At 32.1% G+C, this 9,228-nt stretch overlaps 1 long non-coding RNA gene across 1 annotated transcript in view; it reads left to right on the top strand.

Moving 5' to 3' along the window:
• The window catches only part of LOC110426552 (uncharacterized), a 2,356-nt gene extending 1,237 nt beyond the window's left edge, over window positions 1-1,119 (top strand). Inside the window, exon 4 of the long non-coding RNA XR_002446157.2 lies at window positions 825-1,119. This is a non-coding gene — a long non-coding RNA (uncharacterized LOC110426552). The remainder of the gene's footprint in view (window positions 1-824) is intronic.
• The last annotated feature ends 8,109 nt before the right edge of the window (window positions 1,120-9,228 follow it).

The raw sequence follows: 9,228 nt of genomic DNA on the forward strand, positions 1-9,228 counted from the left end.
TTGGAAATGATTTTGAAATGAACTTTTGAGAACCCAACTATATTTTAAATTGGTTTTATCAAGCCAGGAGATTCAAGAATGGGTCGGTTGTCACTTCAGTTAAGTGTGACCTTTATGCACAAGTGAGCTCTAGCTAGAGAATCTTTAAGTCACCGACAGGCTGTTAGACATGGCTAGGGCCATGGTATGTGATTGTACATGGCTAGCCCACAAGTTGTGATATGCGGTTGTGACCACCTGATTTCTCTGATGTCGGCCAACATCGTTGAGACTACTACAGCATGTGGGGATCCAGTGGAACAAAGCTTTCGGATGTTATTACATGGAAACGAGTCCGCATGTTCTTTATTTTTTTTATTCCTACTCGAAAGTGATATCTCTTTGGGTTTTTACGTACATGGTTTTTCGCATGGTGAAAGTTAATAGTTTTCCTATAGCTCCCTTACTTATACGATGACATTAGATTTAATTCCACGCGTACAAGGTGATTTATGAATTTACATGTAAACTTTGTTAATGATGGAGTTTACGGGAGCACGCGTGGTGATATTAAATTGCTTTAAGCCAGTTGCTAAATGATTTCAATGGTAGAAAACTTTACATGAATTGGTTTGATATTTGATTTAAATGACTATCTTGCATTAACTTATTGGTTCTACATATAAGGCACAAACTCCAATTTTTTTATTTAATTTGTTTACATATATTCTCATATTTTTAATATTCAAATCTTCTGCCTTTATCTTATTTCCCATTTATGCCCTACTCATGGAGTTAATGATCAATGAGTCTATGAGACTCACCCCCCTCATTTCCTTTTGTAGATAAGTAATTGGTGTAAGTGCATCACCCAGCACATCAAGACTAACTGCAACGTAGGTAATGGCATCTCTTAGACTTCCACTCCGAGTCGCTCCTCTGCCTAGAGGTCATGTTGTGTCAAGTAGTCAGACTTATAATGATAAATAGTTTATGGAAATGTATTTGCTAAAACTTAAGGTTGTGTAATGATTACCACTTATTATGTTGAATATATTGTAAAGTTATTAAACCTGGTTTTTGGTGTCTAGGTGATACATTTTGAATATTGTGATCATTTGGTTTAAGTGAACTATAGCATTAAAATTGCAAGTTAAGTTTAAATTGTTTGGAAGCTTAACTAAGGCTTGTTTGAGACTTGACGGGTTCAGTCGGAAGTCTCGGACGTCGATAATGATCGAGGGAAGAAGTCGTTACATTAGACACAACCTTAGATGGAGCAAAATTAAGCAAGTACTCAGTAGTTTGCATACAATATCCCTAAAATGAGATTAAAAGGTTACCATAGGACATCATTGATCTAACTATTTCTAAAAAAGTTTTATTTCTTTTTCAAGCTACACCATTATGTTGAGGTGTTCTCAGTGCTGTTAAATTGGAAATCATTTCATTTTTAGTGAGATATTGTTGAAATTCATCTGATAAATACTCACCAACCCAATCTGATCAAACTTGTTTCAATGCCTTGACTAGTTGCTTTTCAATTTCAGTTTTGAATTCAAAAAACTTTTCAAAGGATTCACTTTTTCTATACATTAAATACATAGTTCATTACTCGAAATCAACCATTTCGATGATTTAAGACTCATCATTCTCTTGAAATGAATCACATTCGTTAATTAAAAGTAATCTATACATGATAGCCTAACACACCACTTTATTATATGACTGTGGATAGTTTTTAGATTCAATTAAAATACATGTCTCCTATGTATGACTCTTCATACAAATGTAATTTAATATCTCAACAGAATCATGGTACCTTAATAACTAGATAATGAATGGTTACCTAAAACAAACTCTTTGTCTTATTATCAAAATGTACTTTCATTTCAAATAAATTAAATAAAATTAGACATGAGAATATACTTGCTTTCCAAGGCACCATATTCTCAAAATTCCTAACAATCTCTCATTGGTCCTAAAACAAGTATGACATATCTCTCATTGCAAGACCTTCTAAGTGACCATTGAAACTCTCTTATGTTAGAGTCTTTGTGAATGGATTGGCAAAGTTCTGTTCTATTGAAATTTTCTTCATAAGTACTTCTCCACGTTGTATAATCTCTCGAATGAGATGATACTTCCTTTCAATATGTTTTGTTTCTTTATGATTTTGTGGTTCTTTTGAATTAGCCACTGCTCCACTATTATCACAGTAAAGTGTAATAGGCTTGTTCGCATCTGAAATTATTTCAAGGACCATAAAGAACTTACAGAGCCATACAGCTTCCTTTACTACTTCACAAGCTGCAACATACTCTGCCTCCATAATGGAGTCTGCAATACAAGATTTCTTTACACTCCTCCAAACTATGGCTCTTCTCCCAATGGTGAAAATAAATCCTAATGTTGATTTCCTAGAATCAACATCAAATTGAAAATCTGAATTAGTGTACCCTACTGCTACAAGCCCAGTTCCAAAATACACAGGCATGCAATTCTTTGTTCTACGAAGATATTTAAAAATGCACTGACTGCAATCAATGATCCATACCTTGGTTTGATTGAAATTTACTAACCAATCCAACTACATAACAGATATCTGGCCTAATGCACAACATAGCATATATGAGACTTCCAACAGCAGATGCATATGGTATCCATCTCATGTTTTCAACTTCCACTGGACTTTTAGGTGACATCTCCTTAGAAAGTTTGATTCCATGTCTAGAGGGCATAAAGCCCTTATAGGAATCTTTCATAGAAACCTTGGCCAAAATTTTGTATATGTAGGATGCTTGAGATAATGCTATCTACTTGTTCTTATGATCCCTTATATGTTTAATCCCTAGAACATAGCTACCTTTTTCTAAATCCTTCATATTGAATTGTTGAGTCCACAAACCTTTAATTTTTGATAACATTCCCAAATCATTCCCAATGATTAGAATGTCATCAACATAAAGGATTAAGAAAGTAACCTTTTTATCCTCTATCCTTTTATATGGACACAAAGTTTGTCAACATATTGTTGGAAACTGTATGATTTGATAACAGTATCAAATCTTATGTTCCAAGACCTAGATGCTTGCTTGAGTCCATAAATGGATCTGTGCAATTCACAGACCTTATGCTTATGGCCTTTTTTAATGAAACTTTCTAGTTAAGCCATACAAATACGCTATTCAAGATCCCTATTTAAAAATGTGGTCATGACATCCATTTTTCATATCTCATAATCAAGATGTGTGGCTATGGATAGGGGGATCCTGATGGATTTAAGCATAACAACTAGGGAAAAGGTTTCCTCATGGTCAATCCTTTCTCTTTAGGTAAAACTCTTAGCCATTAGTCTAGCCTTGAAGGTCTCTACCTTTCCATCGCTTCCTCTTTTTCTCTTATAAATCCATTTGCACTCTATGGGTTTTATCCCTTCAAGTGGATCTACTAAAGTCCAGACCTTGTTGGAATCTAAGGAGTCCAACTCAAATTTCATTGCCTTATGCCACTCTTCAGCTTTTACATCTTTAATAGCTTCTTTATAGGTAATAAGGTCAGATTCAATTTCATGTAAAAGTGTAATCATGTTTTCTCCTAGACCCATGTATCTCTTTAGTTGTCTTATAATCCTCCCACTATGTTGAGGCACCACTATTTTATGTTCAACTTGTGTTTCTATTTCACCCTTGAATTAGACTATGTTATGACATCTTCAACACCATTATGTTGCGATGTCCTTGGTGCTGCTAAGTTGGAAATTATCCCATTTTTAATGAGATATTGGTAAAATTCATCTAATAAATACTCACCACCCCGATTTGATCGAAGTTGTTTCAATGGCTTACCTAGTTGTTTTTCAACTTTGACTTTGAATTCTCGAAACATTTCAAAAGATTCACTTTTTCTATGCATTAAATACACAGCCATGTCTTAAGTAGTCATCAATAAAAGTTATTAAATATTCATAACCTCTTCTAGCTTATACATTCATTGGTCCACACACATCTGTGTGCACCAAGTTTAAAATGTTTGGCATTCTGTTACCTTTTGCCTTAAAAGGCCCTTTAGTCATTTTTGCTTCAATGCATGACTCAAATATTGGCAAAGGACCCTTAACCATGACTGGTAAAGTACCATCCTTTATAAGCCTATTGAGTCTATTTTGATTGATATGACCTAAACGCAAATGCCAAAGATAGTTTTGATTTATCCTAGATTCTTTGACTCTTTCAGTTTTAAATCGTATTGCTTCTACATCATTTGCAAAATAAATCGCAGGCTCAAGGAAATAAAGATTATATCTTACAATTCTTGAACAAATAAAATCTTTATTCGAATAAATAGGGAGTGTCTCATTAAAATAAACTGAATATCTAGACTTTATTAAACAAAATACAAAAATCAAATTTTTATAAGTCTTTGTAATGTAAAAAACATTTTCCAAAACTAAGCTATGACCATAAGGAAATTGAAGAATAATGGCTTCCACTATTAATGCTGAAATGAATGTGCCATTTGCCATCCTCATCCAAAACTACCCTTTACTCAATTTTCTCCTTTGTTGAAACCCATGTAAAGAATTACAAACATGGTTAGTGGCTCCAAAATCTACTATCCTAGTATTTGTAGAATCAACCACTAAATAGGTTTCTAACATATTTAGAAAACCCATACCGTGTTTACTCTTTTAGATTTCTTCAAGGTAAACCTTGTAGTTTCGCTTCCAATGTCCTTTCACACCACAAGGGAAACATTTTCCTTTGGTGTTGTCTTTTGAAGTAGTTATTTTCTTCATGGGTTTTTCTTTGCTCCCATTAAATCCTTAGTAGTCTTTTTATTTCTAACTTTATTCCTTTTACCCTTGGATTTAGGCTTAAAAGTGGAAACTACATGTGCTTCAGGCTTCTTTTCCAAGTCAATAACCTTTTCCACATTTTGGAGATCATTCATTAGCCCACTAAGGATGAAATCCCTAGTGTGCAATTCATAATCTATTTTGAATTATGAAAATGATGAATTCAAGCTATGAACGATCACTAATATTTGCATTTCTGCATCTATCTTAGCACCATGTAGTTCTACCTCATTGAGACGAGATCATTTTCAGCTTGTAATCTCTAGCTGGCTCCCCAAGTTTCTGCTTAAGGTCCTTAAAATTATTGATTGCTTTCACCTTAGCAGACTTTATTTTTGTACCAAACATCTCATGTAGGTGCAACATTATGCCAGTAGCATTATCAATGCCTTCATGCTGTTTTTACGATATATTGTTTATAGAGCCCAGTATATAGCATTTAGTTAGCTTATTTGCATCATGTCACTTTTTATGATGTTCAATATCTTGTGGAGTTGATTCGAGAGTTAGTGATTTAGGCTCATGGTTAGAAAGAACCCATGTGATCTTGTCATAATTAAAGATGATATTAAGGTTTCTTTTCCATTCAATGTAGTTATTATCATTCAAAGTGCATTTGTTTAACTAAATTGAAAGTGGATAAATATTTGTGATGCAGATATGTTTCTGAAAGTACATTTAAATTATGTAAGCATACTAGTTATTCATGGACTTTGAACATTTCATGTGCATTGTTGCCATAAAAATATATAAAACTATAGATTGTATTATAGTTCGATGATCATTTACCTTTTTGTAATAAATTAACTGACTGTGGCTGTGAGAATTTACTACCAAGCAAACTGGACCCTTCCATTTAACTATGTTACTCAGTACTTCATACTTAACATGGTTAAGGAGCACCTTCATTTGGTCCATGAAGCTTACTAACAGAGCTACTATAGACAAGTTAATAGTAAATTCATGTTGAGTGTAACAACCATTGTTTCATTCGTTAAGCTCATTACTTAGTGAGCCTTTATAAGAGGTCTCACTTCATAATCCACCTTAAAGGATTTATTTTGTTGGAAACCTAGTCTGTCATGATCTAGATTCATGCCTGCCTTTAGGGAGTGACATATTTCACATGCCAATGGGCCAACAATGGAAATCGTGGACTCTAGGATTACTAGCATCCTTTCTTACTCAATATTTTTATATTTAGTGTTTTTGATTGACTTTTTGTCAAATTTTCTAGATGCATATTTAGAATATCTTAAGTCAAATTATAGGCTTGGTTATATTTCCAACTAAACACCTTTAGTATATAACTAAGTCCATATTACCATCTTGTCTAGATTTGATTTATTTTCCTATATTCATTATATGTCTCATAGCATAAAACTTTTTTTAAACTAAAATACATAATGTATGCGTGGCTTTCTTTAAGAGAAGTTGGCACCTTAACTCTAGATGACATGTTTTCAAGTATACAAATAATATCTAATGTCATTCATATAGATACATATAAATATATATAATAAGCCATATTAATGTCCATCTTAGAAAAATAAAAAAAATTACAACTTGTAGTTCTCTTCAATCTTGCTTGTTTCCACTACTTATTAGGATCACATCCATTTGGCGCTCTTTTGAATTTTATGAATATTTAAAATCCTCAATTTTAATTTAAATGTTAACCCAATTTGAGAAAATAATCTTATTTTGTCAAATTAATTTATCTCATTAATGAATACCAATATAAAATAATTTTCAATCCAAGGTTAAAATAAATTAATTTTTCACAAATAAAAAAATTAGAAAATTTTTAAAAAAATATATTTTTTTTTGAAAAAAATTATTTATTAAAAAAAATTAAAAAGAGCCCAACCAAATGCACTGTTGCCCAATGGCCCAAGGGTGTGCTACACACTTGCAACAATACACAACAAGGGTTTGTGTCGCTCAACAACACACACCCCCCTTCTTTTTTCTTTAATAAAAAATATTTTAAAAAGAAAAAAAATATTTTTTATAATAACAGAATTTTAATATAAGAATAACTCTCTTTTTTTCAAAAAAAAATACAAGAAAAACTCTGTTTTCTTAAAAAAATATTAATAACCATAGAAAAAATAAAGAGACAAAATATTACCTAATTACCTTTTTCCTTTGGCTTTCAACTTCTTTCTCCATGGATGCACCAAATATATCAAGTAATACTCAAATTATATTGCTTTGCATAATTACATAAATTTATGAAAAATAAAAACATCAAGAAAGAAACATGGCATTGATAGCCACCCTTCTTGTTATATAGCCAAAAGAAAAAAAGAAGGTTACATGTACAATTTTTTAGGACATTAATGTGGCAAAAACCTTGAATCATGCATCACAACATACAACTATACATTGATCACATCAAAATAATTAAATATATGCAAAGGTACCAACCATGTAAAATAGATATAGGAAACAAAATTTATAATAATCCTTACTCTAATACCAATTATTGGAGTTGGATATAAGTGGATTAATGTGATTATGTAAAGTATGGGTTTCAAAATTTTCTTTTATAAAGAAAGCAAGCAAGCAATCCAATTACACAAGAAAACACATATCATTCTTACTATAAGTAACATAATCACATCTTAAAAATATAAGTATCTATTAAGTAAGAAAAAACGTTCCTTTTATTTTGAGATTCTTATTTTCGAACACCACACCAATGATTGATTTCTTAACCAAACAAGTTTACCACTTATTCTTTAAGAATACTTTCAACTTGAATCTTGAGTAGTCCAGGTGTGGAATGCTAAACTATAAGATGGCAGCCAATTTTGTCTCCCTTTTCACCCTAAAATTAATGGCTATTTTTTTGTCAAAAATTCAACCAAGAATGGGAGAGAGGAAGAGAAATACGGCAAAGTTAGAAGGAAAAGGAGACAACTGACGGCTAAAACCCTTTCAAGAAAAATACATACATTTTTTCCAATCTCTTCTCTGTTCATTAAAACTCTAGCCTCAAAAGTTTAATCAATATTAAATATCTTTGAATCAATCTTGACCATCCATTTAAAGTTATGGAAACATTAAACATGCTCTATAATGATCAAAATTAAAATTAAAGAATAAATAATTTAGTTCTTTAATTATCATTTAGAGTTCTTGATAAAATAAAACTCCTTGTTGAATATAATTCTTATTTTATTATTATCCATCTTTATTTAAAAAGAATTAATAATAAATAAAAGAGTGATAGTAAAACATAAAGTCTCTTTTTATCAACATAGATGTCCAGCGATACTTACCTACTCGAAAGCCTTGTGAGTTTTCGATGCATACTCTTTTGCATGGTGGAGAGTTAAGATTTCTCTACAGCTCTCTTTAATTGAATAAAAGCTTTCAATGCTTACTTGATGATCATGAGATGGTTTATGTGGCTGTACACTTTGGTTTCTTTACATGCCATGCATTTTGGGAGCATGCATACTTTTATACTATTATTCACATTTTTATGGCAAGTGACGTTTTCGATGATTGATAATTATTTTACTAAACTTGTTTTTGACACTGTTTTGCTTAGTGAAATATTGCATTATGATTTTACGGCTTCATATTTATAAGGCACAAACACTCTATTGGTAATTTGATTTTTTTTAAAGATTATTATGCTTATTTCAGTTTTATCATTCAAATTTATCTGCCTAATGCTTGTTTCCTATCTACGCCTTGCTCACGAAACCGATGATCACTGAGTCTGTGAGACTCACCCTCTTATTTCCCCTTTTGTAAATAATGAACAGCCTAGCGTGCGTTCATCGATGCATATTTCCTACCCCAAATAGGTAAAAGCATCTCATAACTCCTTATTTCAAGTCACTCCGCTGCTAGAGCTTGAGTCCTTTATAGCGTGATGTAAATGTAAATAGTGTCATTGTAATTATGGAGTTGGATATTATAGACCTTAATGGATTCTTACAAATGTGATGAGTAAAAGTTAAGTCAATATATTATTACTATAGTTTTAAATCATATTACAAAGGACTATTCGATTCAAAGTAATTCAACGAAATGGTGGAACTATAGAATTAATAAGAGTTCTTAACAAGGTTTGTTCGGGACTTGGCAGGTTCTCTTGAAAGTCTTGAATGCCTATAGCGATTGGGGATTCGGTCATTACAGACTTGGTATCCAAGCCCTAGGTTTACCTGAGTCTTAGGAATTTTTTTGTCTATCACCAGAGTTGTTAGAGTTAGTGTAGAGTCCTGTCCTTGGATTGTGGGTGCGTAACACGAATCAAGGGTATGAGGTTGCATAAACTCTATTTCATCTTGAAGCTTACCTTAGTTCCAATACGTAAGAGGTCAAGAATTAATGCATGTTTGTGTACAGGTTATTGAGGTGCCCTT

This window comes from Theobroma umbraticum, unplaced genomic scaffold (genome assembly GCF_002168275.2).
Source record: "Theobroma umbraticum cultivar Fairchild unplaced genomic scaffold, ASM216827v3 scaffold_89.0, whole genome shotgun sequence".
Taxonomy (NCBI): Eukaryota; Viridiplantae; Streptophyta; class Magnoliopsida; order Malvales; family Malvaceae; genus Theobroma; species Theobroma umbraticum.